Here is a 27,122-nt window from a genome sequence, read left to right on the forward strand (position 1 = left end):
GCCGTGCGGGATGTACCTCTTGTAACGAGCACTTCTACCAATTGTTCCGCGTTGTATATTTGGTCGGAATAGCGGAAACTAGCAGTCGAACGACCGAAGGGTAAAAAAATAAAGAAAAAAAAACGCGCCTTTTTAAGCTCACGCCCACCACTGGTGATCCGGCTGTCTCAATGTGCTACTTCAATACAGGCGCGGACAATTTGGCTCGCCTCGTCTGTGGACTCTCTTCTTCGTTACAACAACAACAACAACAACAACAACAACAACAACAACAGTAATAATAATAATAATAATAATAATAATAATAATAATAATAATAATAATAACTGAAACGTACATCTCTGAAATGTTTTGCAATAGATGTGTGCTCGGTAAAGTTAATCCGGCAGTGTCCACAGCTACATGCAACTGTATATACTGGGAGACGAACGTCTTCACGAACGCGTAAAGAAGAAGAAAAAAAAAGGAAGATAAGAAAAATAAAGATGAAACAATCGGACGTGAGCGCGCATGTAAAACGCCTCGCTCGAATCTCGCTGTGGCGCTTATACACGCGTAAATTCTACGCGCTCTGTACGCGCTTGTCGCGCCGACGCTAATTGCACCGTCTCCGCACTCTGGGATTTGCCCACAACTCAGGCGCGCGCGCGCGCCGTTTTCGAAATGGGCGCTTCGTTGTGCCACGTGTGTGCTTTCACGAGTCTTGGGAGACGACTAAGAAGAAGAAAAAGAAAACGGACGTTGAAATAAGTATAACAGGGTCTTCGAAAGCACGGAGAGGAGAAAAAGAAAAAAAGGAAGCGAATGCGTAGTGGGCCACTCCCGAAATGCGCTCGCAAAAACCCAGTTTACTGGCCTTACTAACTCTTTGTCTCGGAGATATATCGTCTCCAGCTAGGTTTCTTCTCTCATTTTCGTTCTTTTTCTTCTTTCTATATGTGCGGACGCGTATGTACGTCCCACACGCAAATGCCTTCGGCCCGTTTTGCCCTCTAACTCCAACCATTTTGTTTTAGTTTATTGCATCCCGTTATCCTTCTTTTTCACATTTTTCTTGCGCGTGTTGCAAGCGTTCGTAGCCTCGTATTGTAAGGACCAGAGAGTATATACCGACGACGAATGTTACAAGAAATATGAGCGACGACAATTGCGATCTGCACAACTGCCATGACGACGCCACGCGCGCCATTCCCTCTTAAAAAAAAAAGAATGAAACAAAGGAAACAACTACAAAAAGAATGGTTTCCTCGCGCCGTCGGCGTCGCCGTTTGAATGGGGCCCGGCGCTATGCCGTTTAGGTTTATGGCTTCCCTATTGAGTGCGCGATGGCGTCTCCTCCTCATCCGCATCCTCCTCATTCGCCGCCGCCGCCTTAAAAGCGTGCGAGGATTGAAGTGCCCGTACAGGGCGCGGGACTCGGCGAGACCAAATGTTGAAATGGCGGAGCGGTTATGCGAAGAAAGGCGCGAGCGAACCGAGGCGGGTAGGACGCGGTAGCGCGGGCGTGTTGTATTAAGAGGGTGTAGTAGCTGCACGGCGAAACGGCGGCGCTCCCCGTTTTGTCGTTCGCGGTTGGCGGTGGAGGAGAGAGAGAGAGCAAGTCGAAGAAGGAAGAATGGAGGGAAAAAAGGCGTAAGGCAGCACGATGGGGAAGGGGAATTTGAGAGTGAAGAAGGAAGAGAACAACTGCAAGGACGGAACACGTGGAGGAAAAGAAAAATAGATATGGTGGAAGAAGCGATAAAAAAAATGAAAGACAATGGCGGAGGAAGAGCGAGGAACGCAAGAGGCACGAAAGGAAAGGAAGGAGGAAGAAGCCGAACGATGAAAGAAAGACGGCGGAACAATACGAGCCGAAACACGGCTGTGGGAAAGGGCAAGAAGGAGAAAGATGTCGCAGTTTTGCCCGAAATCCGAAACGTTGATTATTATTTATAAATTATCTGCTTTTACGTGCCAAAACCACTTCCTGATCATGAGGCACGCCGTAGTGGGGGATTCCAGAACTTCGGACCGCCGGGGGTTCTTTAACGCGCACCTTAATCTGCACCGAATCTACGAACGCTCGTGCACCTACACGGGCGTTCTCGCATTTCGGCGCCATCGAAATGCGGCCGCCGTGGCCGGCATTCGATCTCGCGACCTCGTGCTTTGCAGCCCGAAGCGTTGATGGCGATTGCAAATTATTTAACAGCTACAGGAAGTAATGGTCGTAGTTTTAACCGCCGTATAAACTGCGCAGAGCTTTTGCTTACTAATTAAATTAACAAGCGGAGTGTCACGCGCATACATACGAGATTCGAACATATCTCGCTCTCCGAGCGCGGACAATCGATGTCACAAGCTTGGCGCGATGAAGAGGTGTAGGAGCGGTAATCGAACCCGGTGTCTTCGTGTTGCCTCTCTCTTCAGCGCGCCTACAAAACAAGATTACTTGTCCTCCAAGATTTTAGGCGCGCCTGAACACAGAGTACGCGAAGCCACCAGCCATCTCGGCCCGCCTAAACATTGCACCTGCCGCAAATTACCTCCAAGACAGTGCACCCGGAACAGCGCTCATTCGCGCCTTGGGCAGCCAAGGCCGGGCTAGAACAGTAAACGCGCGCTCACCACTCCCCCCCTTGCCCTCCCCCTTATTTTCTTTAACATTTTGTACATCTATGTTTTTTTCGACGATAACACTAACGGGACACATTTGTAGTTGGGCAAAACGCCACAAGATGTCGTTACCAGCCTTGCTTCTGCCGTCCACGGCCTTGGTAACCCGGTAGTTCGCTAACGTCAAAACCTTTTACGGACATACTAAAGCTCTCTAACATTGCTGCAGTGTTCAGCGGGCGAAAAAAAATAAAAGGAAAAATTAGTACAATACACTTTATTCTCGCTGGAACGACTCGCCCAAAATCGTGAGGGTATTCTCGTGGAAGCCCGTTGCGCAGGGCAAATGTACACGCTAGCACGTGCTGCAATGGAACTCTTCCGCCTGTTGCTCAACAAAAAAAACTGTCCCTGGGGCTGCGCGCTCACTGAATCCTTGCCGCGCCCCCTTCGCGTGCCTCGCTTTAATAATGTATTCGTCGCGATTCTCCGAGGCGATGTGGGAACAAAAGGGTGCGTCTACAGTGAAGCACGTAGGTGTATTGCTTCGTCCTCATTTTGTCTCGCTTTTTTGATTGGCTCGTCTTTGTTTCCACAATTACTTTGTTTAGCGCAAAACAACGGACACAAGAAAGACGACAGGGCAAAGCGCCTTGCCCTGTCGTCTTTCTTGTGTCCGTTCTTTTGAGCTAAACAGGGTAATTATGGATTCGCACCAACTAGGGTCCGCCAACGCGTTGTGCTGAGTTGTGGTTTTTTTCTTCGTTGCTTGCTTTGTGTGTTTGTTTGTTTCGCGGCTTCATTGAAAGCTAGGGAGAAGTGGGTGTGGTGGAGACGTTTTTTTTTTGCCTGTGTTTTTCAACCGAATACCTTTGTTTGGCTCATTCGGCCGTTTTTGTGGTGCTTGGTGGTGGTGGTGGTCATGCGACCTGGATCCACTGTGAACACAAAATGGCCGATGGTAAGGTCACGTGATCTCGTAATGGCCTAGGTCACGTTGCCACGACGCAAAGGTCACGATGGAAAGGTCATGTGATGGCCAGCCATCACGTGATCGCACCGTGGTGTCGCGCGTGGGCTATATAGCAGCTCTGAAGGTTTCCATGTTGCGGCGGAGCGCTCGCGAAGGACAGCCCTCTGGATGGATGCTATGAGTGTCCCCTTTGAAACGGGGTGATGGCTTGCGCCACCAAGCTCTTGTTCTTATTTTGCCTAATGTGCTACCTACCCTTCTGGAGGGGGGGGGGGAAAGAAGAAAAAATGAACTAAAAAAATTCCCAGCATCAAATTTTCTGAACCACTACTGGGAACTTTTTCTTCTTGTTCTCCTCGGTTGTTTGTGCTTTCCCTACTTTTGAGCCACCAAACCTCCAATCACTTCTTACAGATCTCTGTTACGGACATCTTCACAATTTCCCCCTACTCCCGCTGAACCCAAGGGCTTCAAGGAGGCCAGAGGTGCCTAAATCGGCAATAAAACCATGTTCTATCGTTTTCCCAGCTTTACCGCACCAAGCACATGCTTCGTCTTCCTTGGTATACTTCGCCTTAGAACTACGCATTCTAAGAGTCCTGATCTCGTTTCGATAAGTAATGAGCTTCCCTTTGAGTTATCATAAATTGTTTTCTTCCTGTTTTCGTTTTTACCTCTTGTGTAGTTACTCATAGCAGGTTTCATTCCTATTGCCGCCACTCATAAGGTTGTCTCAGCCTCTCTGACTCTGTCTTTGATGGTCTTTCTTGCCATTTTGCTTACTGGTCGCATAATTGCTGGTATGTTTCTAGTTCTTTTCCTTCACAGTGAGTCAATGTTCTTTCCGTACAAATAGTTGAACGCTCTCGCAACCCATTTACTTTCTTTCATATTCTTCAGTCGTTCCTTAATATCAATTTTACTCCGAGCTTCCTTCACTTCAAAACATGTCTAGCGCATATCGGCCTGAACAGCTTCATCTGTAGTATTCCCGTGAGCGCCGAATGCGAGGCGTCCCACTTCAAGCAATCAACTGCATTTCCAAATTTAAGTCCTCGAACCGTTACACATTTCCACATACCCCGGCGCACCTCGTACTTATCGTGTCCCCAGAGCGCTTTGCGTTTCATTATGGTCGGATTTCCCTTCCCCTATAGTATAATTGTTTTCTCCAGTGTTTCCATATATATCTTGCCTTCGTTTGTCCATACACCAGGGTATTTGTGGTATTTTACCCGAGCTACTTCCTGTCCCTGCATTGACAGGTACGTTCACTGTTCTTATTGAATACCGCAAAACGTGCTTTGTAACGAAAAAAATATAGCTCTAAATTATCACATGTCTGTCCACAGATATTAGCCAGACGTTGCATATCACTTCGTCCGTCCGCAAGCAACACAATGTCGTCCGCATAAAACAAACTTGGAAGCTGCTGCTCTACTGGTGTGACCACCTGTTTGTATGAAACATTAAACCCGATGTTGATTCCCTCTACCGTCCTATCAAATCTCACTATGCACATCATAAACAGTAGTGAGGATAGAGGGCACCCCTGTGTCATTCTCTTGCTGATGTCAACTTTCTCCTCGCTCCACCTCCCTTCCCATTCAACGCGAACGGTATTGATGCGAAAGCATTACATCGCTCATGAGGCGGAAAATGGCGCGTTGGCGGCGTGACCTCACAATGGAACAAAAAAATATGGCCAGGCTGAGCTTGGTTAAGCCAAGAATGCGTTGCATATTGCGCGAGTTGGGGCCCAGCTTTTCCTCCGGCTGTCGTGACGTCACGTCACGTGGTTGCGCTAAAGGTCAATGGTGGCTGCCCGGCCGCCCCCAAGGGCTGAGCTGAGTGATTGCAATATGCAACGCATAAAAATATAAGCAACCTAATAACAAACATAGCAAACTTAAAAGAGAACAGACCCACATATGAGACGCGCAGCAATGAACAATGGCTCATACCCTCAATGGTGGCTGCCCGGCCGCGCCCAAGGGCTGAACTGAGTGATTGCAATATGCAACGCATAAAAGACTTCGAACCCTCTACCTTTGGTGGGAGTCGAGCCCACGACCCTGCGTTGTGGCATAATGTCTAAGCCTCGCGTGGTGGTAGCAATGCTTTCGCATTCGTCCACGTAGCGATAACTAAGTGCCCCTTAACATTTTTTTCTGGATAACTCTCCCCCAAAAGCTCTACGCAGTCGTTGTTTAAGCCTTTCCATACCGTCCCGTTTCTTCTGACCTCGTTTCATAGCGTTGCTTTCTTTAGAAACTAACCGTGATGTTTCGTGTCTAACCGTTTTCGTATACAGCGACCCCGAAGATTGCGGCAACGATAAACGGGCAACAACACAACGATAAAAACCGCACGGTGGTAAGGTTGGCGTTTTCGCATTCTTCATTGGTGACAGCTAGCGTTATAGGTATTTGTAAGAGCGTTCTCTGGGACTGTTCAAATTCTTTCTTTTATTTGGCCACTCCTCCTCCTCCTCCTCCTCCTCCTCCTCCTCCTCCTCCTCCTCCTCCTCCTCCTCCTTATCATCATCATCATCATCATCATCATCATCATTATTATTATTATTATTATTATTATTATTATTATTGATAGAAAAGAAAGATAGTGACTCGTTTTGTTTTGGCATCCGTCGCTTGATTCAATTTCTTTTTCTTCATGCGCTTTCGCGCGGGCGCCGCCTGTTGGCCTGAGGCAGCGCTCTTGAAGGTTGGAAAAGTTTGGAAACCTTGTCTTCGTTCATAAGTGGTCATTCCCTGAACGCCCGTTTTATTTTTATTTTCTATTCTTTTTTTTTGCTTCCTAGGTTAGTGCAGGGTGCCTCGGGGTGGGTGTTTGTGTTAAATCGGCGTCTGCTTCCGGCGATTTCTGCAGTTCGCGAGCAAGACAAGATTACTGGGAGTAACACGTCTTGGAGCCTCTTAACCCCCCCCCCCCCCCACCCCTCCTTCCCTGTTTAGAAGACAGAAAAAAAGAAGTTGGACGGAACTTTGTGGTGAGCTTCTGTAGCGGCCGACTCTCCTATTATCGTTATGGCCGATTCGTCCCTGTCGGTTCTAGTTTCTTGACGCGTGAACTTTTCCTTCCGGGACGTCCTTACTCGGAACTTTGTCGTTTGGGCCCACGTCATTTCTCGTTGAGATCTTCATTAGTATGATAGTTTGATTTCTTGTGTGTCGTTGTCGGCGGTCGGTTTTCTCTTATCGGCTTCATAGGGCCTCGCGAGCTAGTAAATTCTTGCTCTGAGGGTAAAGCTGCTGTATAAGAAAGAAAAAAAATTAAGGAAGAAGGGATGACAAATGAAATGATAAAACTACGCCCCGAAACGCATCTTTGGGATTTTGTATTTTTAACGGACCTTTAACGGTATGCGTTGTCGCGTTACTTCTTTTGTCGGAATACTCGCGCGGTAAATGCGAACAGTTATAACATCCGCATTGAGACGGCGCGTTGACATACTGCATGGAGCTCGCTCTTTGAATTATTTAGTGCGTTTAAATCTTTAAGTACATTACGCGCTCAGTTGTATTGTTCACTGAACAAAGTTCGATTTGTTACGTCTTATTGAATTTTCCTTTCTTTTTCTTTTTTTGCGCCAGGAATCTGCCAGCATTTCTTTTTTTTAAGTTAGTGGTCTCCTCAGTACTTTCATTTCTGTTGCCCATGCAGCCGTGAAAACTAAACGCCCCTGTGAAGCCTACTGATTCCACATCTGCCGCTGCATGAACAGTGACACGACTGCAGTGTTTACCTTTCTTCAGTGGCCGTTTTTTCACCCGCTAACAGCTGATACCAAGTTGACTTGATTTATATGACGCCTGGCATGAACGAGCCCAAGACGCTCATTGCGTTTCCTGCGGCGTCTTCACAACAGGCGTCATAAAGATCAAGTCAAGCATGGGCTTCAAGTTAAGAGGAAGCTTTAGCTCGAGTGCTCCTATCTAAATACATGTAAAAGCAGAATTCGTTTTTCTCGGCAATCACTGCACCAAGTTTGACGAGATTTGTTGCATTTAAAAGAAAAAAAACTTAAAATCTAGTGACCGTTGGTTACGAATTTTTGAGTTGGGTCGTGAATTTTTCATTAACAATCGGCAAAAATCGAAAATTTTCAAAAAACGGAACTATCAAGTTTACAACTCTGTAACTCAACAACAACAAAGTATAATACAATTCTGTGAATTGCATCTAATAGTCAATCTAAAGCGGACAAAATTGGTATGCTACACCTCAATATGAAAAGAATTTAGTTATATGGAAATACAGCTTTTGCAGAACCCTTGTAATCAACGTAACAATTTCACGTAAGATGTAAAATGACATACCGAATTTGTCCGCTTTGAATGGCCTAATGGATGCCGTTTACAGAACCGTGATATCGGTTCTTGATGCAGAGCTATGAATTTGTAAACTTCGTGCTTCTATCTTTTTCAAGCGGTCGAATATTTGAAAATCTTTTTAACAAAATTCTGGGCCTAAACCGAAATTCTGCTTCCAACATTCACTATAACTTAACTTTCTCTCTCAAATTCAACAAATTTCATTAAAATCGGTCGAGGGGTTATCTCAGAAAAACGTTTTTGCGTTTTGCGTGTATTTGAATAGGACGCGTCGGAGTTGGGCCCAAGCTAAAGCTTCCTCTTACACTGTTAGCAAAAATGATCCGAGATGGGAGTAAATGACTTGTCCTCCAGCGCATTCCCTGATGGGAGGTAAATTTACACCGGGTAGGCGGAGTAAACGATTTACTCCGCTGCTGAGCGGAGGTTGTGGAGGTACTTATGGGAGTATATGTTTACTTCCATCGCGGAGCTTCTGCGGGGAACTATGGGAATATATGTTTACCTCCATCGCGGAGCTTTTGCAGGGAAATATGGGAGTAAATGTTTACCTCCATCAAAGAGCTTTTGCAGGGAACTATGGGAGCACGTGTTTACCTCCATCGCGGAGCTTTTGTAGAGAACTATGGGAGTAAATGTTTACATCCATCGAAGAGCTTTTGCAGGGAACTATGGGAGCACGTGTTTACCTCCATCGCGGAGCTTTTGTAGGGAACTATGGGAGTAAATGTTTACCTCCACCGAAGAGCTTTTGCAGGGAACTATGGGAGCACGTGTTTACCTCCATCGCGGAGCTTTTGTAGAGAACTATGGGAGTAAATGTTTACCTCCATCGAAGAGCTTTTGCAGGGAACTATGGGAGCACGTGTTTACCTCCATCGCGGAGCTTTTGTAGAGAACTATGGGAGTATATGTTTACCTCCATCAAGGAGCTTATGCAGGGAATTATGGGAGCATGTGTTTACATCCATCACGGAGCTTTTGCAGGAAGCTATGGGAATACTTTTTTACATTGATCATGGAGGTTTTACAGCAACATATGGGAGTATCTGTTCACATGACTCGGCTAGTATGCCAATTTAAGAATTTTCAATATTGATTTTCCACACTGAGAAATACACAATATATTGGTTTGCAAGCTAGAAGATCCAAATAAAAGTAAGCAAAGTAGTGCTTTGTAGAAAATAAATTTATTGCATAAGCAGAGGCAAGGAAGAAATGGACGACGCAAGCACAATCTCTCAACTGGTTTTTGATTATTTCTTGCCCATGTGTTATCAGCACAAACCAAACAGTAAGGATAGAAAGCAACTCATCCAGCTGCAGGTTTAAGCCAAGACCTTATGAAGTACATAAAAAATTCATGGAAATCAGCCACAAGTGCCTAAACAAGGTGCAATACAGTCATTGTAGAAATAACATAGCTATAACAGTGCATTCTCCGACAAATATAGACTGTGGTACTACAAAAGGTAAAGAGGACATCATTTCTCATTGATATTGACATGTGCAAGAGTTAAGGGAGCAAAAAGTTGAGAAGACGCCAAAACACTTATTGCACTTTAAAATTAAATGATTAGGAGAATGAAAGTTCTGGTAGGCACTAACAGAGCCATTTTTACTGTGACAAGCTGGCAGAGTGGACTAAATAAAGCAGAGTTCAGCTTTGCTTTTTTCCCCCATATTACCGAAAGGCAAACATAGTGGCTAAGAGAGAGTCGTAAGGGATGGTAAAATGTTCATTGTATTGTACCCCGATTTTAAGAGCGGGTGAAAGTGAATGTCCTTAATAGCAGCACCGCCTCACAATTCCTTGCACAGACTGACTCTAGGAACTTTGAAGCCGGTGGATCAAGTCCTTAGCTCCGAACATACACCATGCTTAAATTTCTTAACACAATACAATAACATTGAAAAAAAAGCAGGCTGAAGAAAACCAACAAATGTGGCAGAATAATGACAAGTGGGCTTCTGATGGCCATCATCCAAGCTTCCTTACTGATATTCCACCTGGACAATGCTGCTGGTGCAAGAAGGCTTACAGAGCCTCAGAACCACCGCCTGGGCTCACTTCTGACGATTAAAGGCAAAAAACAGGCAGTGCTGCAGACCGCATCATAAAAGAACATGTGGACTAGTTGAGATGACAACTTTTGGAAGCTTCATTCCACAACATCTTGGGAAGGATAAAAAGTAAAAAAAAAAATCTTTCAGAGAAGTGCGCCAATCTGAACTTAACGTTACAGCGCAAACACCTAAGACAAACCACAAAAAGACACGATACACACTGGCGCTTCTTGTGGTTCGCCTTAGGTGTTTGCACTGTAACGTCAAGTTCAGAATTATGTACCAACTAGGCCCAAATGAAGTTTTACTGTGCCAATCTGACAACATTGTTATAAGAGATTTCTCACACCCTTTAGAGGAATAAGGGACCTGATTGCTGGCTCACAGCCTTGATTACACACAGCAAGTGCTGCTGCGCTCGAGTATGGTCAAGGCTGGTTGTATTAGTGATAGCCTGCATGCACACTAGCAGCAGCTTGGCATCTGCTTTTACGGCAGCAGCCATACAAGGTCCTTGCTTACTTAACACAAAGCCAGTATAATAAAATGCGAGCAACAAAAATTATGAATTATTAAGAAACCGTGCAAATAAGCTACGTATTCAAACAAGGTATTTGCAGGTAACTTTTATAATTGTTGATAATTATGTTTCAAACAAGTTCAAGGCTCCGAACCAGCATTGCATTTACATTTAATGCAGCTGCATCCACAGTGTAACTTTTCTTAACAGCATCCCATAAGATGTTGGAAGCCTCAATGGCACTGCATATATTGCACATAAATAAAAAGGATATAGACTGTAACCATTGTGAAACACCTCGTAACTGTGTCGCTGTAAGACAATGACAATGCAGATATTACAGAACTAATAAGTAAATAAAAGGTACATATAAGCAACGAAATAAAAAGTGCACTAGTAGCAGAGAAGGAAGGCATGTTAAATATCACATTAAAATGGCATAAGGCATTTGAACATAAACCTGAGAACACTTGCGGTTTACGAGAATCATCAAGTGAAACATGCAGAAAAGTGTTAGCCATGTTAGCCAATTCCACGGCCTTCAAGACCTACAATGCCATAAACTAGAGTGTCTCAAGGTGTACACTCCTGGCCATTTGGGCAACTGAAGTCAAGGAGTATGCTTCCATTCAAGCCGGGGTACTATCTCTTTTCCGGTTTGCACTGCACTCTTTTCATATGTTCAATACAAACCACCTTGGCAAGGAACAGTACCAACAGATGAGATAAAACAAAAGACAAACACAGTGCTGACTGACACGTGGATATGTTTGCTGCCATGCTTTCCCTTTTCACACTGTCACGAGTCACCGGCAGAGCATGTGCGATAATGTGGAGCAGACGACATTGGTCAGTGAAATGGAGAATGGATACATGAGGTGAGGAAGCATGTGAAGTGTCAGAGAAAAATTGAAGGAAAAGGGGAGGAAAACCAAGCAGCGCGCATTACTGACATGGATGAGAAGCACAGCAGTCGCATCTCTAGCTGTGCTTTGGAGATGGGAAGTAGTAGCTTGGGACCACGGACAGACGAGAGGACATCCAAGAGTTGGCCAACAGCTTCCAAGACCTGACTACATCGCCATGACTATGCTCTGCAACCCCGGCCCAACGCTACACTGCCGTAACCGGCCTTGTCCAGTGCCACAATCACCTGACCACGTCAGCCACAGAATGCCCGACTAGTCCAGACTGCGTCCTGTGCAATGCAAGTCTCGTAAGGGGGCTACAACCTCGTCACTCACAATGAAGGTCTATGTCTACGCTGTGTTGCAACTACGCAGACTGACATCTTGTACCACGCCATGCGGACGTTCACTGCTACTCTGACAGTCAGAACATTCAATTCTTGGGGACTGTGTCACTTGGCCAGTCAGACTATAAACATTACACAGATAATATCTAATTTGTTTTGATTATATACCTAGTTTTGCAAATATCTCTTTTGTGTACAGGGTTTATTCTGTGCGCATTTACTTTGCTGTTCATTTGTTTTGGGTTATGTTGTCTTGGGAAAAATATTTAACATATTTTCATTGCGTCTCTGTCCATTCCTGGAGCGCTGAAATTCGTGACAGTTGGCAAGCCTGTCAGGATTTGTTCTTCCTGCCGTGCTCTTCCACACGAGCAAGGGTCTCGCTTATACCACGGATGTACGGTATTGAAGCCCGTTTTTTTGGGGGGTCCAGGGTGGGTGGGTACTGCGTGAGCCAGTTGGCATCCTACTGAGTCAATGAAGTACTCAGGGTATCCCCAAGCCATCAATTCCCACTGCACAAGTGAATTGTCTGCCATGTGGTCTTCTGCTGTTGTGCACACATTTTTCACCCAACGAAGGAGAGAGCAGACAACAGACCTCTTTTGCGAAGCAGGGTGCACCAATGTGTAGTTGAGGTAGCGCCCTGTGTGAGTTGGCTTCCTAAACACCTCGAATAACAGGTTCGGCCCTTCGCGTGGCACAAGGGTGTCCAAAAATGGCAGTTGACCTTCACATTAAACTTCTATGGTGAACCTAATTTTCCTTGCATATTGTTTAAGTGAGCCGTGAAGAGGTCGAGGTTTAACTCAAGGTTAATTCGTTTAATTGACATCTAAGGTCTTCTCCAGATATGTCGACTGTTTCAGAGTTTTGCAACAACAGAATGTTCACCTCTTCACGGCTCACTTAAACAGTAATGCAAGCAGCAATTAAGTTCACCATAGAATTGGAATCTTAAGGCCAACTGTCATTCTTGGACAGCCTCGTGCAACCTAAAGGGCCAAACCTGTTATTTGAGGTGTTTAGGAAGCTAACTCACACGAGGCGCTACCTCAACTACACACTGGTGCACCCTGCTTCGCAAATGAGGTCTGTTGTCTGCTCTCTCCTTTGTTGGGTGAAAAATGTGTGCACAACAGCAGAAGACCACATGGCAGACAATTCACTTGTGCACTGGGAATTGATGGCTTGTGGATACCCTGAGTTCTCCATTGACACAGTAGGGTGCCAGCTGGCTTGCGCAGTACCCACCCACCCTGGACTCCCGAAAGATGGGCTTCAATACCATATGTCCCCTGCATAAGCAAGGCCCTTGCATGCGTTGTGGTCATATGATGTGGAGGCTGTGCACATTCCAAAATTTAAACACGAGCTCGTGCATGTGAAAGACCGTACGGAAAAAAACAAGTTCCCAGGCGTAGTGTAGGGCCTTTGGTGTGCGAACTGTCAGTATGTCTACATCGAAGAAACCGGTAACTCCTACAAAAGACTTAAACAGCACAGGAATGATGTCCAGAAACGAAACTTTGCATCGAATGCCCTGGCCGAGCACTGCGCAACTACGTCACAATTAGCTAGGAAAAATATCGCTCGATTGTTAAGGAATGAAATCATTTTACGTGTCGTTATCTTGAATCTCTAATCATCCGTGTCCATGTATGCCAAGTACCTTAATCGTGTTTTGAGCTGCAGATAAGAACGCTACCTACTCTGCTGCTGGTTTCATTGTGAACAAGTCTCCCGTGGGAAGCCAAAACATAAATATATATTTTAAACCATTTTAGTTGCGTTTGCTTAGTCCTGTCATTTCGCATGGCCCCCACGACTTCAAATTAATGAGGTTTACTGCATGTACACATGTTTGCAATTACACGCTTACTTAATTTCTCTCAGCATGTCTGCTAGGCTACGGTCAGGGGCACCACATCTCGAAAGATACGCAACAAGTGCATCTGGAAAATTAATCATTTCACTGTTATACATGTATTGTTACAAACATAACACAAACAAATTTGAAACAATGTCGATGATACTGTCCACAGCTTCCAATTTATGGAGGCTCAATGCCGGCTTCTCAATGACATTGCGGTCGTTCAGAAGGCACCACCAAAGAGCCCCTGTGATGCTCCTATCCTGAGTGCCAGAACTCCCCACACCAGTTTCGCCAGTTCTTTGCAGAACACGGAGTCCTAGCCATGGCACTAGAGCAGGTGCCACTCCTCATCAATGTATACATTTCCTAGGTGTACCTGCAATAAAAGGGCAGATGCATGTTAAGACTGTTTACGTGTGGGAACGTGAAAGCATCTTTAGTGAACCAGATGGCTGCAATGTGACGTGCACAATATAACACACACAGTAGGCACACCTTAAAGGGACTGACAACCGATTTATAAGGACCTAGTTCTTGGCACAACACAAAGCTCACCCTCAGTAGCGTTTACATCTGCAACGGTTACTTCCAAAAGCACATGGATATAGTGGCATCACAGAAGTGTCCTTGTTTCACACCCCAGGTTCTATTCCCACCCAGTCTGCCAAAATTTCTCATTAAAGCAGCTAATTTGCTTTGTTTACAGGAACCTGAGAAATCTGACATCAAGCATTTTTTATGCATTTTTATTGTTTGTGCAATCGGCCATTGGTTTTATGTCAATAACTGCTGGCAGCAAGAAGTATGTCCAGTAGCATTAGTGTAGGGGCTCCACACAAAATTATATGGCTTACCTCTGTTTGAAAGCAATCTTTAAAGAGACTACACAAGCAATACATAACCAGTTTCAGTGAGCCCAAGTTGACTTTCAGTTTTGTGAAGCGTAGAAAGTGGTACAGGTTGTACGGCATGGTGTTGCAGCACAAAGAACTGGAAAAAGAAAGGTTCTAAAGGACAGAAAAAAGGGAAAGACGGCGACACACTCAACTGTTTATTAGACACGAAACTTGCTACATATATATGCGCGCACTCTCGACATCAGGGGAAGAAAAGAGCAAGTGTCAGGTCATCTTGTTTGCGTCAAACCCAACAATTTCTTTTTGCATCATATAACAAAACAGGTGTTTGACTAACACACGCTTGACCAGTTATACGAATGTGATATGCCTCTAGCAGTTCCTGCGCAGTTTTATCGCTACTCTTACCTAGGATTATCACCACAGAAAAACGTGGCTTACAGTACAGCAGCACGGTATACAATACGCAGAAAAAATGGGCGTTCATATGCGCTTTTAAGTTGTTTGCATGTTCCCTCATTTAGTCGTTCACACAACGGCCAGTCTGCCCGATGTAGGTTTTCCTGTAACTTAGCGGTATCTGGGAAACCACAGCAGTGGAACACTTTTCCACGTAGCACTTTGCATGTTTGAATGTACGTCTGCACTGCACACTCTATGATTCGGGGACATAGGCAAGACAGCTTGTTCGAGGAAGAAAACAACAAGTACCTCATACCTGTTCACCGCCTTGAGGCTGTGGCTCACCCTGTGGTAATAAGGTGCCACCTGAGCCTTTCTTTGGGAATCGTGCTTACTTCCCTCACTCCCCTTCAGATTATTGTTACATCTGAGTTGCTGCAGCGAGGTTTCTGCCACTAGGTGACGACCGAATGAGGAAATATGGAATTTTAAAAGCTGCTGGACATGATGCTTGAAACTAGACAAAAAAGCTATGTGGAAAAGCGGTCCACTGCTGTGGTTTACCAGACACCGCTAAGTTATGGGAAAACCTGTGTCGGGCAGATTGGCCATTGTGTGAATGAGGGAACAAAAACAATTTAGAAAAGGGTATGACCACCCATCTCTCTGCACATTGCAAATCGTGCTCCTGTAAGCCACGTTTTTCTGAGGTGAGAATCCCAGGTAAGAGTAGAGATAAAACCGCGTGGGAACTACTTGAGGCATATCACATTCGGATCAGTAGTCAAGCATGTGTTAGTCAAACATATGTTTTTATATGATGTGGAAATGAAAATGTTGGGTTTCACACGAACAACATGACCTGTCACTTGCTCTTTTTGCTGCTCCTGATGTCAAGAGTGTGCGCAATATATATGTAGCAAGTTTTGTGCCTAATAAACAGTTGTGAGTGTAGTGCCATTTTTCTTTCCCTTCTTTCTGTCCTTTCGTATCTTTCTTTTTGCAGTTTGTTGCACTACAACAGCATGGCATTTAGCAAAGACCAACTCGCTCAAGAGAAAGTTACTGTGGTGTTGTACGGTTTGTACCATCCAATCAGAAGAGCTCTCTTAGTATCCGCCTCTGATCACCTTCTAAGCAATTAGTGATAGCCAAAATACAGCTTGTATCTCTACAACTCTTTGCTTGTGCTGTTAGGCTATCATTACATAAACTATAAATGCAGAAGTACATATTAGCATGCTTTATGAAAAGCCAGAGTAGTACTATACTGACTGGATGTGACATAAATGGTAAGAATGTTCTGGCTGGAAACATTTTGAGTTTATCAACACTGACTGACGAGTAACTGAGAAAGTTGGTGCATGTTCATGTTTAACTTTTGCGTACAACACAAGGAACAGAAGAGAGACCACAGGGCACAAAAGCTACCAATTCAATGTTTAAGTGTTTATTTTATGGGAAGGAATACAGAAAATATTTACACTGCATGTGCACTTGTACTGCACATTCTTTTAGAATGAGGACAAATGTTGCATAACAAATAGAATTAGAAAGCACGGAGTGATTGCTATTCTGTGTCATTCAGAGAGTGTTCCTCTTGTTCACACAATCATAATGAGAGCGGACTGACACGTCCCAGTATTTAAGTGATATTCCTTACTGTTATTGTTGGCCATTCAGTTACCAGAGGTGAACAAGACAGATGAACACTCTAAATCTGATGCATAGCATCAGTAATGTCAATGCATTGTCATGTGAGACATATGGTGCTCTCCTGGGTGCATGTTGAGGCACCAGCCAGTCTGCCCAATGTACATTTGACCAAATATACAGATGATCAAAGGAATAGACTACACTACTGCTAACGAACACAAGACAAATTTGGTGGTATCTTTAACTAAGCAAGCCTCCCTATCCCTAGCCTGGGTGCCTTTCTCAATTCGCTTGTAGATTGCTTGCTAGGGATACACATTTGTACACACATACATACGTATACACATTTACAACAGTACACAAGTGAATTGAGAAAGGCGAGCAGGCGAACGAGGTTTCCTTGGTTAAAGCAAGTTTGTCTAGTGTGTGCGAGAGGCAGTGTACTGTATTCCTTTCACATGTGGTCAAATGTACACAGGGCAGACTGGCCATAGCTAAATGTGCCAAATGTGTGCCAAAACAATCACCAGTATGCTCGTCCAACTAGGCCGTGCATTGCCGCGATAGGGCCTCAGGCTAAATTAAGATTGTTCATCTGTTTCCACCCACGGTGAAGAATTGACGAGAGAAATCAGTGAGGCGTGCCACATAAATAAAACGTGTGAGCCAGCCCTCATTGCCAACGCAAAAAAAGCGTCCTTTCTAGATGACAAGGAATAGAAATTATTCTGCACATATTTACTTTTCTTTTTATGCAAATACTGTTTATCGTGGTTTAATTCCTTTATATCACAACTTACATCTTCCCTCTGAAAGAACTTGTGCACAATATAAGCACATATCCAGTGATATTGTTATTTTTAATCCTTCCATGAAACTAAAGAGACAGTTGTTAGCAGCAGTCATGTTGTTTGGTCTCCCTTTCCTCCCTGTGCAAATTCTGTCCTGAAAAGTTACATGAACTGAACGGCAAACTCATAAGGACACTACAAATTTCAACTAGTGAACACAGTTGGTTCTCAGAAAATGCACGAATACGGTGATAGGTATGTGTTGGCATAGTGGAGCACGCTAACTTTGACACTACTGCAATACTTCAGCTGTCACACGACTACAGTGCTTAAGAGACCACAGAAATGTAAGTGCACAACAAAAAAAGCAGGTGCATCAACCATAAATTTGACTTCAGCAAACACAACATAGGCTGCTTCGTGTGGCTAAAACACTAGCTAATATGTAGAAAGTATATGTATGCACAGGTATACTTAGCTATACATACTCACCCATCCAACTTAAAAACTTATTATGAGTTGCTGTGCATATGATGCTTGCTCTAGACACTGGTGGTTACAACAAAGATACGTTTAGAATGAGATAAAATGCTTTCATCTGCCCAGTAATCGAAGTTTTACGGATAGCATTATAATTTAAACTTGCTGGTTGAAGATATTCTGACCTCAACAGCACCAAGCAGATTGAATAGAAGAATGCCCACTGTGCTGACCAAATACATAGTGTGAAACAGAACACATGAAAAGGGACCCAAAGTATTAGAAATTATTCATGACAGCTGTTGAATTAGGGCTTGTTGGTTGATTATCACTATTAAAATTACAGAAGTGCCAATCGGAATGTTCTATGTGGTGGAGTTGAAATTCAATTCATTTTATTAGCAACAACGAGCAAATGCTACAGCAAAAGCAACGAGACAATTGAGCACTATGTACGAAATAGTGTTCTTTAATGATTGAGCATCAATACACGGATCTATCAGCTAACTATGTGATCTATACTGTGTTTACTTAAGGTGAAATATAATGTAACTGGACATAGACTCTTAACTGCTACAATGCCTATTTGCATGAATGGGCATAGCTTGCCAAAATTTTTTTTAATGGGAGAGAAAAAAATCAAGCTTACTAGAAAACACCTCAGTACAGCAGTAACGTCATCAATACTTCCTTTTGGGAGAGTTGGTTCATCTCGAAACATATGGGTAACAGCACAAACAGACCACAAGAAGGCAGACACGTACACACAGTGCTGACTAACAACTGATTTTATTGGCAAGGATAGCACACCTTGCGTGTCTCAGCACACCTTGTGGGTGTCTCACATAACTTGAGCCAAGAATTTTTTTTTTTTAATGAAAGGCACGTTGGAAGTGAACTGAACCGAATGCATACTATTCGCAATAGCCTATAGCAACTCCTACAATCCTTTGTTTTCCCCATAACTCACCAATTAATTAAATTTAATTACCCAACTCTTTAATTATTGGCTGAGGACCCCAAGTATGGCACACAGATTTGTAGAGCCCGTTCAGAAACCACCAATTGAGTTGTTTGCTTTACGATATGTCTCACATAGTCATTTCTTCCGAGTTGCAAAGAAAGCCCGCAAAATATGAAACAAGGCACGTGACAGAGTGCTTGCGCAGTGGTATTGTGCTCCTCTCAAGCGTGCCTTCGGTGAACAAGGTCGGCTCCCGTCGGATGATGGCGAAAATGCATGCTGCAGGCGGAGCGGTGCCAATGAGATAAAGAATGCCCTGCCACTTTCTCGTCACCAGTCACGATGCAGCCAACCTTGTTCACCGAACACACGCTTGAGAGCAGCACAATACCATTATGCTCCATCACGTGGCCTTCTTCATATTTCATGGGCTTTCTTTGCAACCCGGAAAAAAAGGACTACATGAGACATTTAGTAAAGGAAAGAATTCGATCGGTGGTTTCTGAAGGTGCTCTACAAATCTACAAATCTGCGTACCATACTTGGGGTCCTCAGCCAATAACTAAATGTTCTGTAATTAAACTTATTTAATTAGCAAGTTATGGGGAAAACAAAAAAATTGTCTGAGTTACTATGGGCTATTGTGAATAGTATGGGTTTCGTTCAATTCCCTTCACACGCGCCTTTCATTTTTAAATGCTTGGCTCACGTTATGTGGGACACCCTGTATATGCCAGAGTGAAGCAAGGGAAATGAAAGGGAAAATCATGTCGAGGGTGACAGCGTGCCAAGTTCACAAGCGCAATGAAGCCAACCAAACACAACAAAACGCAAACAATTATTTTCCTTTTCCTTTGCAATCTCAAGCCCCAATAGCCACACCCAGAAGATCAGATTCAGCATCAAAGAGAGCAAAGTGAGGGGTGCTAAAACAGTTGCTACCGAATTTTCTAATGTGCAAGGCTTTTAAACTGATGCGCGTAGTCTTGTCACTGCTCTTTCCTAGAATCGTCGTGACTTTCAACTAGGCCACACAATCCGTATACTTGCTAACGTGTGCAACTAAATGTGCATATTTCTCATCTAGTGCTTTTTTTTTCAGTTTTTGTGGGTGTTGCCCTGAACGGTCATTGATACAGCGAGCAATTTCACGGACAGAAAACATCCCACGTGACATGGGGATGCAATACACCACTCCAGTGGAACATTTTACTAACGGCGGTAGGTGGTTCTTCTGGCATTACATATACATTGACACAACTTTCCCAGCTTATTTCGGGCATAGAAACAAATTGGCACACCGTGCCTACTTGCCACCTTAAGATTGTGGGAAAGATTATGGATGTAAGGGACCACCTCTGCCTTAGGTGCCTTCAGTTGATCCTCAACCATTGTACTTCCACATCCACACTTGAACTTTTCAAGGAGGACTTTTGAAATGGCAGTCAAGACCGAGATGGGGAACCCTGCAGCTAAAAGACGGCTTACCTGATTATGAAAACTGAGCTTAATCTGATGTGGGCACGATTTTTGGAGAGCCTATTTTTTACGCAACGCCTGTATACTTCTCGTAATTGTCTTGGAGAGTGCCGAGTGAAAGGGCAGCAATTCCTTAGCCCGTGGGTTGGAGGCCCAGCCAACATGTCCATCACTGAACGTGATCTTTAGGTATAAAACCTAAAATTGAAAGGTCCGGGAGTTCAAGGATGAAAGGCAACTCACGTCCATGTTTGCTAAATATAGATAACACTTTGCCTACTGTAGAGGGGTAGGTGAAGGTGGGCTGCTGTTTATAAAAGCACCAAATAAGTGTCAACATGCCTAAAAATTTTTAAAACTGGCCCCCCATTAAACTCTTGTTCCAGTGTGTTGTCCACCTTGACCTGAAAAATTTCACAAAGAATAGGGGCTACGCAAGACCCTATGCAGATGCCATCGCACTGCAAAAACAGCTGCTTGTCAAATACAATAAAAGCCGAGTTCAAATAAAACTGCAATGAAGATAGAAAATTATGAACGGCCAATCCAACGGTGTTCTGGAAGGATACGTCGCCGTTATCTTCCATGCACTTTTTGTCACACGCTAGCAGTTGATTCTGTGGAACAGAATAAAACAACTCCTGCACGTCTTCCGAAAAACCGAAACCAACATGATCATTTCCCTCTAAAAACTGTACTACTGCGACTGATTTTTTTAAAATTAATGGGTCGTTTAAAGCTAGCGCCTTGAACTTCTTTAGCAAAAACTGGCTAACACACTTCTTCCACGACCCTGTTCACTAACAATAGTGCTAAACGGAACTTTCGGCGTATGTGTCTTGGCTCTGAAAACCCCCCTCAAACTGTTCCCTCTGCTGTTAGATATGTCCCTGGCAAACTTTCCAAGGCATAATTGCTTACAAAACTCAACGTACTTAATTTTTCCTCGCACTTCACTTTTCTCTCCAGGGACACAGTTCTTATTAGCCGCTACCAAAAAATTTTTCATTGCAAATTCCCTTGGATAACGTATGTGATTCCGTCTGGTCCTGGTGCCGACGTTACCCATCTTGGCATCGAATCATGACGTCTTCTTCTATCTTATAATATGATGTGGGAGACAGGAAATGTTCCAGATTCTTGGAAATGCAGTCGCGTTGTAGGCCTGCTTAAACCGGGGAAATACCCTAACGAGCTCTCCTCCTACAGACCGATCGCCTTAGCCAGTTGCGTCTTAGCCAATGTCAGCGTCATGGGGGACGTCCATATACCAGAGAAGATTATGCAACATCTGCAGAAAGGATCCAAATTTGGGCTCCAAGCTGATTTCCTGCGCATGATATCACTGCAATGAATCGAAAAGTGGCCACTCAGGAAAAGATGATAATCGGGACAGCTGCCTTCTTGAAGGCACTGACTGCCTGCGAAAGTTTGCTCCAAAAACCCCGGACTAGTACCGTACTAGATTCTTGAATGACATCTTTCTTTAAGGGTAACAACCTGATGCTTATGCAAGCTGACAAATGGTGGGTTCATTGTTTTACCCAAGGGAATTTACAATGAAAAAGGTTTGGTAGCGGCTAATAAGAACTTTGACCCCGGAGAGAAAAGTGAAGTGCAAGTAAAAACCAAGTTCGTTGAGTTTTGTAAGCAAGTAGACCTCAAAAAGTTTGCCAGGGACATATCTAACAGCAGAGGGAACAGTTTGAGGGGGTTTTTCACAGCCAAGACACGCAAGCCCGAAGTTCCGTTTAGCACTATTGTTAGTGAAGAGGGATCGTGGCAGAAGTGTGTTTGCCAGTTTTTGCTAAGAAGCTCAAGACGCTAGCTTTGAACGACCCATTTCTTCTAAAGCAATCAGTCACAGTAGTAGATTTTAGAGGGAAATGATCATGTTGGTTTCGGTTTTTCAGCAGACGTGCAGGACTTGTTTCATTCAGTTCCGCAGGATCAACTGCTAGCGTGTGTCAAAGACTGCATTGAAAACGGCGACGTATCCTTCCAGAACACTGTCGGTTTGTCTGTTCATAACTTTCTATCATTATTGCAGTTTCATTTGAACTCTACTTCTATTGTGGTAATAGTTCTGCAGAAACCCGCAAGGTGGAGATAAGTAATTAATTATAGGAAAATTAGAAATTAGACATCCACCCAATCAGTAGGGTAGCAGATGTCAATCGTAGCAATTAATTGTTACGATTGACATCTGCTACCCTACTGCCTGCTAGCCATCGGGTTAGCTCAGCTGGTAGAGTGGCTGCCCTGGAAAAGCAGTGGTCCTGGGTTCGAGTCCCGGACTAGGACGAATTTTTCTTCAACTGCGAGGCTTTTCTTTAAGGAACCCGCATGGGTTTCCTTTGTAGCAATTGCTACGATTTGGTGGATACCTCATTTTCCCTAAATTAACTACATTTATTGTATTTGACGAGTAGTCATTTCTGCAGCGCGATGGCATCTGCATAGGCTTGTGCGTAGCCCCTATTCTTCCTGACATTTTTCTCGCCAAGGTGGAAAATGCACTGGAACAGATGTTTAATGGATGCCGGTTTTAAAGTTTTTTAAGTATATTGAGAATGTTTTAGTGCTTTTAAAGAAGCAGCCTACCTTCCCCTACCCCTCTACATTAGGCAAAATATTTTCTATTTTTAGCAAACATGGACATTGGTTGCGTTTCACCCATGAACTCCCGTACCTTTCAAGTTTACAGTTTTTAGACCTAGAAATCAAGTTCTGTGATGGACATGTTTGCTGGGGCTACTACCGACGAGCTAAGAAGGAGTTGCTGCCCTTTGACTCGGCACACTCCAAGACAATTAAGAGAGGTATAGCGGTATTGTGTATGGCATCAGCTCTCCAAAAATTGTGCCCACATCAGATTAAGACCACGTTTAATAATCAGGCAAGCCGCCTTTGGCTGCAGGATCCCCGTCTTGGTCTTGACTGCTGTTTCTGAAATCCTACTTCCAAAATTCAAGTGAGGATCAGGAAGTACAATGGCTGAGGATCAATGGAAGGCACGTAAGACAGAGGTGGTCCCTTACATCCATAAATTTTCCCACAATCTTAAGAGGGTGGCAAGTAGGCACGGTGTGCCAATTTGTTTCTCTGCCCCAATTGAGCTGGGAAAGTTGTGGCCACATATCTGTGACGCCAGAAAAAGTGGATGCCAGAAGAACCACCAACCGCCGTTAGTAAAATGTCCACTGGAGTGGTGTATTGCATCCCCACGTCATGTGGGATGGTTTACGTCGGCGAAACTGGTCACTGTGTCAATGACCGTTTAGGGGAACACGCTCAAAAAGTGAAAAAAAGAAACAACCAGATGATAAATATGCACATTTAGTTGCGAACGTTGGCAAGTATACGGACTGGGTGGCCTGGTTGAAAGAGACGATTCTAGGAAAGGGCAGTGACAAGACCGCACTCATCAGTTTAGAAGCCTACCACATTAGAAAATTTGGTAGCAGGTGCTTTAGCACCCCTTCTCTTGCTCTCTTTGATGCTGAATTTGACCTTCTGCATGTGGCTACTGGGGGGGGGGGGGGGGGGGCTTCAGACGGCAAAGAAAAATAATTGTTTGCATATTGTCGCGCTTGGTTGGCTGTATTGTGCTTGCGTGGTTAGCACGCTATCACCCTTGACATGTTTTCCCCTTCATTTCCTTTGCTTCACTGGCATATATAAGGTTGCTATCCTTGCCAATAAAACCAGTTGTTTGCCAGCACTGTGTGTATGTGTCCCCTTTCTTGTGATCATGTTTGTGCTGTTACCCATATGTTAGAGCAGTAACTGCAGCACAGTGAATAATGATCATTTCAAAAAGTTCAGGCTCATCAAATGTGTATTTGCAAGTGGCAGTTATTCTGGGGACAAGAGATAAATAATTGCAAATATGAATGTTAAACAATGGTAAGCACGCCATGTGCTTAGACATGCAACATAGTTGGCCCACTACACTTTGAATTCTTATGTGCACAGAAACTGCACAAGCGTGTAGAATAAACAGAAAAGAAGATGGAAATAAAGGCTGCAGCATAGGAAACAGTTTCAAAACAATAAAGCCAAAATATAGAGTGAGAAATACACCGTGTACTAAGCAAAAATAATAACTTTTAGGCTTTTAGTGCACAAAAAGGGACGAGAGACAGAGGTACGACACGGACACAGCGCTAACTTCCAGCAATTGTTTTATTCTACAAAGCGGTACACATATGCACTGGTTTCTAATCAAATGAGACAGCAACGAGACATGTGTAATGGAAAGTTAAGATGATATCGAAGATGAAAAAGCGACCATACATAGCCAAAAAAATTTTGTAATTGCAAGATTAGAATGCCATCTCCATCAAGCCACCCTCTGTGATACGTTCAAAAAATCTAATTCTTTTTTTTGAAAGATCGAATGAAGGTGCGCTAACACGAGCATTCCCCAAACTAGCGATCTTCGCTGCTTCAATAATCTATGTTAGCATGCCCCTTCAATCGATCTTTCAAAAAAAGAATTAGATTTTTTGAACGTGTCACAGAGGGTGGCTTGATGGAGATGGCATTCTAATCTTGCAATTACAAAATTTTTTTGGCTATGCATGGTCGCTTTTTCATCTTCGATATCATCTTAACTTTCCATTACATGTCTCGTTGCTGTCTCATCTGATTAGAAACCAGTACATATGCGCATGCGTACGCTGTTGCCTGTTAGCTATATGTATGTGTACCACTTCACAGAATAAAACAATTGCTGGAAGTTAGCGCTGTGTCCGCATCGTACCTCTGTCTCTCACCCCTTTTTGTGTGCCAAAAACCTAAAAGTTATGGAATACCAACATGCCCAAACCTACGCTCTTTCAAAAATTATAAAGGGAAAATCAGACAGAATTTGTCAGCTGTTGACAAATTTGACTTCGCCCTACCATTTGCTAGTTGCCTGGTTAGTTTAGATGGTAGAGCGGCTGCCCCGAAAAGGCAGTGGTCCCAGGTTCAAGTCCCGGACCATGACGAATTTTTCTTGAACTTCGAGGCTTCTCTTCTGAGGAACCCGTACAGGTTTCCTTTGCAGCAGTTGCAACGAATAGGTGGATGTTTGATCTTCCCTTTATTAAGTACTTCTCTCCACCTTGCGGGTTTCCGCAAGAACTATTCTGTCAAACAAAAATGAAATTTAAATTGCATCCAAGCAATTGATGCAAGAAAAAATACTTAATAACAGGACATGTTAGATCTAGTTTTATATAGAAAACAATATGTGCATAACAGCTATGAAAACAAATAAGCAGCAAGTTGCAAAAATACTTAGCCTACTTAGTAAGCTGTGTTGAGTAATATGTTGATAAACTTATCCACGAATGATACCGAGGTCCTACTCTTTGGAACACATACACATCATACATACCTGAACCAAGCAATCAGATTACACACTGCGCTATGGCAGTCATCCAAGATTTCCCTGCATTTCTGCTGGCTCCTCCATTATGTGGACACTGGTGTGGGTTACGGCCTCGCCACTACAAAATCAGTTCGGAAAGTTCGCAGTTAATTTATAGCAGTGGCACATTAACGCTGTCACAGTGTGAACGCATGCAAGGAGCATCTAAAAATAGTCACGAAAATAATGTTTGCAATAATGAAGGGTGGCAACAGAGGGACCCCTTCATCACCGTAAAATTTTTAACACACACACAGCAGCAACACATTACAAAGAAATCTTTGTTTACATACCAATTCAATTTTTTCATGACTTAGTTTAAGCAACTGTCTCGTGTCATGTTTAGTTACGCATAAGTTATGTCAACACATCTTGTCTTAAAAATTTTTAGTAAGCTGTACCAGTTGCAAGCTTTGACTGCTTACGTTTTTTTTTCTTTCTAAAACTGCTCGTAAATTCAGGACCGCGTAAGCAGAGATTATTTACAACGTAGAAGCATTTATACGCGAGGAAACGTCATTGCAGTTAGAATCTATCAAGATGCAGATGAGCGTTGTTATGCAACTTAAGCAGAAAAGCGGGAGCTCACGCACAGGCGCACATAATGAACACGATTATTTCCGAACGTAATATTTCTCAACGGAAGAAAACGCTTATAATCATTTTCAATTTCGCATTAAGACAATAAACTTGCCTAGCTAAATTCTGACAACCAGCGCTCAGCAAGCATCAGCACGGGTTCCACTGTTGCCGTGGCAGTTCTATTGATTCTATTTTACGCTCGTGCACTCTGTGCACACACGAGAAGCACGCACAATACACGTGTAGTTAGCAAGCACGATTGCTTACCTTTTGAATGGTACGACGCGGTCGAAAAGCGCTCTCCAAGTTGCTGGTGCTGCGTCGACAACCAGCCTACACGCCGTGACGTAGTGGACGAGCTGAGGCACGCTAATAATACACATTATTTCTTTGCGACGTCCAGCGAACTTCCCACAACCAGACACAAAAGAGAACGCACTCCAGGGCATGAAAATCGTTGGTCCCCATTTGCCTGGCACGCCACGCATATGGTGAGTTTTCAGAGAGACACAAGCTATCTTCTGGCACTTCTGTGTTCGCGAACCAAGTCACATTTCGTTACACCAAACACAAAACCACACGATTAGACAAACACATCACAACGGCTCCCGCAACCGACCGGCGACCGGCAGTTGCGAAATAGAGAGCAGTGTAGACGAATGAATGCTATGAGCGTCTCCTTTGAAACAGGGTGGTGGGTTGCGCCACCAACCGATCGCATGGGGCGAGCGTCATTTGTATACCTGTGCGGTTGTGTGGCCCCCGTGATGCATTAATAATAACCAGTACGCACTCATTTTGTGCCGTATTGCGCCCAACTACGTATAGTTGCGAGAGAAAAAACA

General features: G+C 43.9%; 2 protein-coding genes and 1 long non-coding RNA gene across 5 annotated transcripts in view; 1 reads left to right on the forward strand and 2 right to left on the reverse strand.

Moving 5' to 3' along the window:
• The window catches only part of mib1 (mind bomb 1), a 638,149-nt gene that overhangs the window by 218,801 nt on the left and 392,226 nt on the right, over positions 1–27,122 (forward strand). The window lies entirely within an intron of this gene.
• LOC135922010 (uncharacterized) overlaps positions 1–27,122 on the reverse strand; it is a 129,694-nt gene that overhangs the window by 53,209 nt on the left and 49,363 nt on the right. The window lies entirely within an intron of this gene.
• Positions 13,725–26,902, reverse strand: LOC139046860 (uncharacterized). The gene is made up of 3 exons (XR_011506951.1): positions 26,545–26,902; positions 25,663–25,774; positions 13,725–14,020 (listed from the first exon to the last, which is right to left on the reverse strand). It is a non-coding gene; the product is annotated as an uncharacterized lncRNA (long non-coding RNA).

This window comes from Dermacentor albipictus, chromosome 6, assembly GCF_038994185.2.
Source record: "Dermacentor albipictus isolate Rhodes 1998 colony chromosome 6, USDA_Dalb.pri_finalv2, whole genome shotgun sequence".
Lineage (NCBI taxonomy): Eukaryota > Metazoa > Arthropoda > Arachnida > Ixodida > Ixodidae > Dermacentor > Dermacentor albipictus.